Source organism: Cololabis saira, chromosome 21 (assembly GCF_033807715.1).
Source record: "Cololabis saira isolate AMF1-May2022 chromosome 21, fColSai1.1, whole genome shotgun sequence".
Lineage (NCBI taxonomy): Eukaryota > Metazoa > Chordata > Actinopteri > Beloniformes > Belonidae > Cololabis > Cololabis saira.
Genome location: NC_084607.1, coordinates 241535 through 252000, shown reverse-complemented (window position 1 = coordinate 252000; position 10466 = coordinate 241535).

Here is a 10466-nt window from a genome sequence, read left to right as displayed (position 1 = left end):
TAACCAAAGCCCATGCCCGCATAGCGGAGTTGGAGGAATTTAACGCTGAGGCAAGCAACCTGCTCATGAACCGAACTAAACAGACACATCAGATGCAGAATAAATGAACTGACGTTTAATCGAGGTTCCTGATAATGCCCGAGGACACAAAGGGAGGCTCCATTACAGGCTACCAGGACCAACTTCTTAAAACCGAGCTGGAGTTACCTGAAGGAGCTGATTTATACATCCAACGTGCCCACAAAGCTCCAAAAAAAAAAAAAAAAAAAAATCAGGCCCAGGCGGTGCTCCGAGATCAATAGTGAATTTTCACAAGTTTGAAACCAAGGAACTGGTTTTACAAAAAGTCTGGCAGAAGAAGGCGATACAGGTCGGTAACAAGAAAATCTAATTTGGCCATGACTATCCAACTGCAATTGTCCAAAAATGTAAAACATGCCTTGATACCAAGAAGACGCTAAAAAGAAGGATTCGTTTTCAAAGCCCTTACACAAAAATACTGATCCACTCGGGTGACGGCGGTAAGAGCTACGACAACGCGAGGGATGCTACCCGGGATATGAAAACAAGGGGATCAACCGTGGATGAACCGAGCGAGGACGCGGAGCTAGCGGAGGAGCGGACCGCGGCACCCTGGGATGGCAGCGAATGGGACTTGGCAGATCAAGGTATGAAGCAGCAGCACAACGAGCAAAGGATAAGTTACAAGGATACCAAAGCAAGCTGGACACTTAATATCTTATCATCAAAAGGTAAAAAGGATATAAGTTACATTGAAAAAAGAACTCATTCTGGATTAATGAGACTATGAAAATTAGACCTCAACCCTTTGAGTTTATAAATACACTAAGGCTTAATTTATTTTAGTTCATCATGTGATACTACCGGCTGTGAGAGTCATAAATGTTGGACATGTCTAGACGGGGTTTGACACCATTTAACGGGTCTAGCCCCGGGTCTAGAGACGGGCCCTCACTGGGTAGGATTTCCTATCCACCCACCGCCAGGGACTTGGGGGAGAAAAGGAAAAACCCCAAATGGAAGTTCCATTTAGTTCAGGATGTTGTCTGTTGTATGTTTGTTCATGTCCTTCCTAGCTGCTTGGGAAAACAAATGTAAACAGTGATGCAATATGGTATCTAATGGCCTGAAAATAGTGTTGTTGAATGTAAATGGGGGCGGCAGTAGCTCAGGTGGTAGAGCGGGTTGTCCAATGATTGGACGGTCGGCAGTTCGAATCCCACTCTGTCCCAGTTTGCTGTTGTAGTGTCCTTGGGCAAGACACCTTACCCACCTGCCCCGTGTGAATGTGTTTGAATGTTGATGGTGGTCGGAGGGGCCATCTGGTGCGATATGGCAGCCACGCTTCCGTCAGTCTGCCCCAGGGCAGCTGTAGCTACAAAACGTAGCTTACCATCACCAGTGAGGATGTGTATGAATGAATAATGATTTCTGTAAAGCGCTCTGGGTGCCTTGAAGGGCGCTATAAAAATCCAAGTCATTATTATTAAATGGTTTAAATACACCTAAAAAGAGGGGAATGGTCATAACGAAATAAAAATTACATGTCATTTTTACAGACCCACCTGTCTCGGTCAGAGCATGAAAATTTTAAAAAGCCTTTTTTTAGAAATTCATATTACAGTACATACACTCAAGGATGTAGAGGGGGGATCATATTAATTCCAAATTCAGTTACATTTGTTTATGAAAAGGAAATTAGCAATACATAGGGAAGATGCGTATTGAGGGAAAAAAAAAAAATTGGAAAATGAATCTGTTATGTTGATAAATGTCTACGCAACCCCAAAAAGTGATAAACACTTTAAAACTTTGTTTAGTGTTATAGCAGCAGAGACAGAGGGTATTTTAATTTGTGGGGGTGAGTTGAGGTTATTTGAGGAAAGGTAAAAGCTAAGACCACACTATTTAAAAATATAAGAAGCATATCTGACAACTCTGCAATATTGAAAGAATTAGAGCAACAAAACCAGAAGAAAAACAAATAGTAAATGAAGATAAATTAGATATTTGATGAATATGAAAAATATTATTGGATGAATACAGAAAGTTGCGCATTTGAAACAAAATTACTATGATATTGGCCTCAGAGAAACAAAACTCTTAGCAAAACAGCAAGTAATAAGTACCATACAGAAAATCAGGGATCCACATACCAATGAGATAATACATGAACCGGATGGTATAGAGAAAATATTTCAGAAGTTCAATGAAAATGTATTCACACAACCACTTTCTGCAAATGAGAAAGTAGTGAGAACTTTTTTAAATCAACTACATTTACCATCAATTGGTGTATCGCAAAATGAAAGACTGATGGAAGAAATGACAAGGGAGGAGATTATCAAAGCAATAAATAAATTCAAAAATAGCACATCTACAGGGAGCGATGGCTATCCTGCGGAATGGTACAAGGTGTTTAAGGAAGCGTTGTTGCCAGTACTTCAGGCCTCTTAATTTTACTCAAAGAAAATCAGAAACCATCAACGTGGGCAGAAACCATTATTTTAATCATACCAAAACCAGGCAAAGATGTTAAAAGGTATAGGCATATCTCAATAAATATAGATTATAAAAATTGTATACAATCAATCATCTCCAAAATAAATACCTTCATAGCAGATTTAATAGATGGAAGACCAAACTAGGTTCATATTGGGTCGTAAAACAAAATATTCGAAGAACTCTACAAATAACTGGACAAGCGCGAACAGAGAAACGTAGCACTATATTGGTATATTATGTTATACAGGCTGGGTTCTTTAGATTCCCTGGGATTCTGGATTTGGAGTGGATTCTCTCCCTGACGAGGGGGATGCCAAGCCACCCATGTGAGTGTCTGGATTGAGGAGGGGCCTTTCCATTCTTCATCTACCATCCACAGTGTGGTAGAACATTGGCCAAGGACTTCCAAGGACCACTGAGGTTGATTTATTTTTGGGGAAGCATTTTACTTTATTTTCGGGTGCACCCATCTTAAAAGACACGTAACTAGAACAAAACTGAATGCCGGCAGTATTTGTAAACTGTTTATTTTCTGTGTTTAAGACAGTGGATTTTCTAAAACTTACCTGCGTGTTCTTTTTACTCATTGTGGTGTCCAATCCCTTCTCATTACTCCTACTTGTGAATCAAGAACGTTTTGGTCCAGTGTGCACTTACCTGCCAGGTAGGTTACATAAACGTCAAACATTAAACCATCACTGCAAAGTGATCAGTCAACTGGGGTTAGTTGTCAGTGGTGTGTATTAGTGTTAAAGAATGAATGAAGGCAGTGAGGAGATGCTTTGTCAATGTGGTGTACAGATAAATATAAATCCTCAGGGTTGGGTCTCTCTGGATCAAAGTTTGCAGGAAAAATTATGGAAACCAAAATCAGTGTCAAGCTGTAAAAGGAGGCAAAATATAAATAGTTAATTTTGGAAAGCCAATTACTTGAAATGTTTTGTTAATAAAGTAGAGACTCCAATTTGACAAAATCCTCCAATATAAAAAGTTGTGCTTTTACAGCTTACATATTGAAATAAGCTTAATGTGACGAATAATTTGAGTTATATGAAGATTTAAGTTTGTTGTGAATTTGTGACATCCATACATAACGACTCAATTTCATTCCACGAGTTATGCCATAATTCTGTGTAGTTTCAGGTTTTTGATTACATATAGCCATACATTTGTGAATGTTACCACATGTACAGGAGGTGTAAGTTATGTACAATTGTCTGCACTTTTCTAGAGGGATTTGTCTACACCCGGGGCCTCATGTACAAAGAGTGCGGCGCACAAAAAACGTGCGTACGCCACTTTCTACGCTCACGGTCGGATGTTCAAAAAGTGACAATAACTTGAAAAGTTGCGGTCATTCACACATCAAGGCTGGCGTTCGCACATTTCTGAGGTTTGGACCGTTGGCGACGCCCACTGGTGCATTGAAGTCCAGAATATGAGGAAACGTGAAGTCATCAATAAGTTCACCACATGTGAAGGACACGACAGTCCCCACATCACCAGATAAGTTACACACGAGTGGAACTGTAAAAATCTCACAATGAACCAAAGGAATGTATGAAGGTAGGAACCTGTCGATCACCACCATGGAACCCGTCAATGACCTGTCAATCTGTTTCCTTCTAACACTCAGAGGTTCCAGCAATAACAGGCCAGAAGCCTATGAGCCAGTTTTCTCATCATTGTATGAAGCTTTTTTTTTTTATTTCTAAGAAAAAAGAAAAAAAAAAGAAACCTAATCCTAAACCGAGGCCTAAACGGCTCTCTCCTCCCGGTGACGGAGGCCGAGACCTGGACGGGTTTTTCCTCCCGGTGACGGAGGCCGAGACCTAAACGGGGTTTTCCTCCCGGTGACGGAGGCCGAGACCTAAACGGGGTTTTCCTCCCGGTGACGGAGGCCGAGACCTGGACCGGTCTCTCCTCCCGGTGACGGACGCCGAGACCTGGGCGGGTCTCTCCTCCCGGTGACGGAGGCCGGGACCTAAACGAGTCTCTCTTCCCGGTGACGGAGGCCGGGACCTAAACGAGTCTCTCTTCCCGGTGACGGAGGCCGGGACCTAAACGAGTCTCTTCCCGGTGACGGAGGCCGGGACCTAAACGAGTCTCTCTTCCCGGTGACGGAGGCCGGGACCTAAACGAGTCTCTCTTCCCGGTGACGGAGGCCGAGACCTAAACGAGTCTCTCCTCCCGGTGACGGAGGCCGAGACCTAAACGGGTCTCTCCTCCCGGTGACGGAGGCCGAGACCTAAACGGGTCTCTCCTCCCGGTGACGGAGGCCGAGACCTAAACGGGTCTCTCCTCCCGGTGACGGAGGCCGAGACCTAAACGGGTCTCTCCTCCCGGTGACGGAGGCCGAGACCTGGACGGGTCTCTCCTCCCGGTGACGGAGGCCGAGACCTGGACGGGTCTCTCCTCCCGGTGACGGAGGCCGAGACCTGGACGGGTCTCTCCTCCCGGTGACGGAGGCCGAGACCTGGACGGGTTTTTCCTCCCGGTGACGGAGGCCGAGACCTGGACGGGTTTTTCCTCCCGGTGACGGAGGCCGAGACCTGGACGGGACCAGGAGATGACAGCAGTATAACAGTACTGATGACAGGAGAAGCAGCGGTGAAGAGAAAATCAACTAAACTAAAAACTTAAGGTTGTTTCAAGTGGAGGATTAAAACCTTGACTGGATTGTTTAATTTTGATACATTTACCAAAAAATAATGTCCTAAAATTCATTTTAATGCAGAAACATCTTACAAACAAATAGTCTGAAACAGGAAAAACATGAATAAATTACTTCTTTCTAGTGTCATCTCATCTTTGTTTTGGTAGTGACTCTTTGATGAAAAGTTGATGAAACCTCAGAAACCAAACGGTACGGTTATACCAAACCATTTTGAGATGACAGTTGGATAAAACAAGAAATAAACTTAACAGAATAAAGTAGGTCTGCTCACCTCGACCGGGAGTTCACAGTGATGCTAGGATGGGGGACGGGGACAGGGACAGCGGACCAATCAGATGTTAGGATGAGTTTCCAGGTAATGATTGGTGGATTCATGTTATGAGGTCTCACTCCTGCATCAGCACCACCGGTGCCGGATGCATTTAAAATAAAATGATGGGAGTGAGCCCTCTTCTCAGTCATGCAGCCACTTCCTTTGAGTGCAGCCACATATTTAATAATCGTTATCAGGATCACCATTAGCTGGTACATACCTCACAGATTCCTCCTGGGGTCCACACAAAACATAACACAAGTGAATGTAAATAAATGCATGTTAACGTTCTTGGTATTCTTAACTGTAAATTTCAAAGTAAAAACACCCAGTGGGGGGTGGTGCATTTCACACTTAGTCCTTCAGTGATGTCCAACTCAGTCAATAAATACCTTTCATTATTCAGCATTCATCACACCAGGACTGGAGAGAAGTTAGAAACACACTTAAGCACTACTATGAATTGCATCACCTCAGTTGTGTACAAAATGTTACATTATCCGGCGCATTTAAAAAAAAAAAAAGACAAACCTGCGTCAGCAATTAACATCTGGTATGCCACAGTCAAAACTTAAAAACAAAAAGGGTCTTTAAAAATCATCTTTCAAAAAAGTTTTATTAAAACAAGCCAAAAAAAAATAAGCAAGCTTTAACAAGACTGTACTTTGGTAAAAGAATCTTGATGCCAAAACGTGACGTATTACTGCTTTCTGTGACCCGTTGCTTTGAGTAAAACCACACTGCTGCGCCAATGCGCCAGATTATTTACTTGCACTGCAGAAGGGCAAGATTTTTTTGTCCCATTTTCAGTATATTGGTCATTTTAGTTTGTTGTTATGAATTTGATATTAACGAAATAAATTATAAAAACATAATTCTGCTTGAATGACCCGTCAACTCCTGACTCCCAAATGGTGAGGAAAATTGTTGCAAGTCTTTCACTCCCTGCTGCAAACATCATAGTCATTAGGGCCTCAAGCCTCAGCAAAAGGGAACTTGACTGACTTGATTCTGCCTATGCCAGTGAGGGGTATTTCAATTTGTGGGAGGGACTTTAATTTAGTCATAAATCAGTCTCGATACAAGCAGCTTACGGAAAATAAATACAATTTGTAAGGTATCCTTAGAAGAAATGGGAATGATAGACATATGGAGGAATCTCCACCCTCTTCAAAAGGACTACACACATTCGGCAACACAAAGTGACTCCAGAATATACTTTTTATATTAGGGGGATAGATACAGAATAAGATGGGATGGGTGGATATATCAGATCATAATACCTCGTTTTTAAAAATACATTTGAATGCCAGGAAAAAACAGACAGACAATGGGGAGACTAAATGTGGGGATACTCAATAAAAGTTTTGTGGAAGAATTAAAAAGGAGATTAGGCAATACATAGGAGAAATTGATCGGCATATTGTATGGGACACCTTGAAAGCTGTTTGAGGAAAGGAAATGGCAAAGATCACAATATTTAAAAACATACGCATATCTGAACAACTCTGCAATATTGTGAGAATTAGAGCAACAATACCAGAGGACAAACAAATTGTATAGGAACAGAATTAAGGACATTAAAAATATTAATTAATGAATAAAAGACACCGCACAGAGACCCCACTTGAGATCAGTGAAGATCCTGTGGAAATTCAGCCCCCCCATACACAAAGTGGTATCCAAGCTGCTGCCCTGAGCTTTGCCAGTCAGGCCTCTTACAAACCCCAGACTGCCATCCAAATCAGAGATTTTCTCTGGCTAAGAGGAGAAAGAACCAGCACGTTCCACTTGCCTTCAGATCAACTCAGCACACCAGAAACAAATTTACTATGAGATTGGCCCCAGAGCAACAAAACGTATACAAAAACAGCAAGTAATAAGTACCATACAGAAAATTAGGGATTCACATAGCAATGAGATAATACATGAACCGGATGGTATAGAGAAAATATTTCAGAAGTTTTACGAAAATGTATACACACAACCACTTGCTGCAAATGAGGAAGTAGTGAGAACTTCTTTAAATCAACTAGATTTATCATTAATTCGTGTATCGCAAAATGAAAGACTGACAGCAGAAATTACAAGGGAGGAGATCAAAGCAATAAATTAATTAAAAAAAAAAAAAAATCTCCAGGGAGCAATGGCCATCCTGCACAATGGTACAAGGTGTTTAAAGAAGAGTTGTTACCGGTACTTCAGGCATCTTAATAATAATAATAATAATAGGTTTTGTGGAAGAATTAAAGAGGAGATCGGGCAATACATAACAATGGAGAAGTTGATCGGCATATTGTATGTGATGCCTTGAAAGCTGTTCGAGGAGAGATAATAGCCAAGATCACCAGCACGCTCCACTTGCCTTCAGATCAAATCAGCACACCAGAAACAAAATTACTATGAGATTGGCCCCAGAGCAACAGAACTCTTAGCAAAACGTATACGAAAACAGCAAGTAACAAGTACCATACAGAAAATTAGGGATCCACATACCAATGAGATAATGGGTGAACCGGATGGTATAGACAAAATATTTCAGAAATTCCACACACACACACACAGTAATGAGAACTTTAAATCAATTAGATTTACCATCAATTGGTGTATCGCAAAATGAAAACTAACAGCCGAAATTACGAGGAGATAAAAGCAATAAATTCATTGAAAAATAATAAATATCCAGGGAGCAATGGCTATCCTGCAGAATGGTACAAGGTGTTTAAGAGTTGTTACCGGTACTTCAGGGCTTTTAAAGAAAAATCAGATGCCACCAACGTGGGCAGAAGCCATTATTTCAATCATACCAAGGAAAATAAAACGTATCAAAATTTGTAAAGATTTTCTTAGAAGAAATGGGAATGATAGACATATGGATGAGTCTCCACCCTCTTGAGAAGGACTACACAGTATACGGCAACAAAGTTACACCAGAATAGACTTTTTATATGTGGGGGATAGATACAGAGTGACCGAGTGGAATATTGGAGGGGCGGATATATCAGATCATAATACCTTGTTTTTAAAAATACATCTGAATGCCAGGAAAAGACAGACAATCAGGACACCAAATACAGGTTTTGTAGAAGAATTAAAAAGAGATCGGGCAATACAAAAGAGAATAATGGAGAAGTTGATCTGCATATTGTATGGGACGCCTTGAAAGCTGTTCTAGGAAAGGTAAAAGCCAAGATCCCACTATTTAAAACATAAGCATATCTGAACTCTGTAATACTGCGAGAATTAGAGCAACAATACCAGAGGACAAATGAATAGTATATGAACAGAATTAAGGACACACAAATTAGATTATTGGATGAATAAAAGACACCGTACAGAGACCCCACTTGAGATCAGTGAAGATCCTGTGGAAATTCAGCCCCCCCATACACAAAGTGGTATCCAAGCTGCTGCCCCGAGCTTTGCCAGTCAGGACTCTTACAAACCCCAGACTGCCAAAGTCAAGATTTTCTCTGGCCAAGAGGAGAAAGAACCAGCACGTTCCACCTGACATCAGATCAAATCAGCACACCAGAAACATTTAAAACAAAATTACCATGAGATTGGCCCCAGAGCAACAAAACTCTTGGCAAAACATATATGACAACAGCAAGTAATAAGAACCATGCAGAGAATTAGGGATCCACATAGCAATGAGATAATACATGAATTGGATGGTATAGAGAAAATATTTCAGAAGTTTTATGAAAATGTATATACACACACACACTTGCTGCAAACCAGGAAGTAGTGAGAACTTCTTTAAATCAACTAGATGTACCATCAGTTGGTGTATCGCAAAATGAAAGACTGACAGCAGAAATTACAAGGGAGATTATGAAAGCAATAAATTAATTGCAAAATAATAAATCTCCAGGGAGCGATGGTTATCCTGCAGAATGGTACAATGTGTTTAAAGAGTTGTTACCGGTACTTCAGGCCTCTTAAAGAAAAATCAGATACCACCAACGTGGGCAGAAGCCGTTATTTCAATCATACCAAGGTAAATACATCAGAATTTGTAAAGATATCCTTAGAAGAAATGTGAATGATAGACATATGGGAAGTCTCCACCCTCTTGAGAAGGACTACACAGTATACTGCAACAAAGTGACTCAAGAATAGACTTTTTATATATGGGGGATAGATACAGAGTGACCGAGTGGAATATTGGATGGGCGGATATATCAGATCATACCTTGTTTTTAAAAATACATCTGAATGCCAGGAAAAGACAGACAATCAGGACACCAAATACAGGTTTTTGTAGAAGAATTAAAAAGAGATTGCGCAATACAAAAGAGAATAACAATGGAGAAGTTGATCTGCCTTGAAAGCAGTTTGAGGAAAGGTAATAGCCAAGATCCCACCATTTCAAAACATAAGCATATCTGAACAACTCTGCAATACTGCAAGAATTAGAGCAACACCAGAGGACAAACAAATAGTATATGAACAAATTCAGGACACCAAAATGAAGATAAATGAGATATTATTGGATGAATAAAAGACACCGTACAGAGACCCCACTTGAGATCAGTGAAGATCCTGTGGAAATTCAGCCCCCCCAGACACAAAGTGGTATTCAAGCTGCTGCCCCGAGCTTTGCCAGTCAGGCCTCTTACAAACCCCAGACTGCCATCAAAGTTGGGATTTTCTCTGGCCAAGAGGAGAAACAGCATGTTCCACTTGCCTTCAGATCAACTCAGCACACCAGAAACAAAGTTACTATGGAGATTGACCCCAGAGCAACCAAACTCTTAGCAAACCATATACAAAAACAGCAAGTAATAAGTACCATACAGAAAATTAGGGATCCACATAGCAATGAGATAATACATGAACTGGATGGTAGAGAAAATATTTCAGAAGTTCTATGAAAATGTATACACACACACGCTGCAAATGAGGAAGTAGTGAGAACTTTGTTTTTTTAAATCAACTACATTT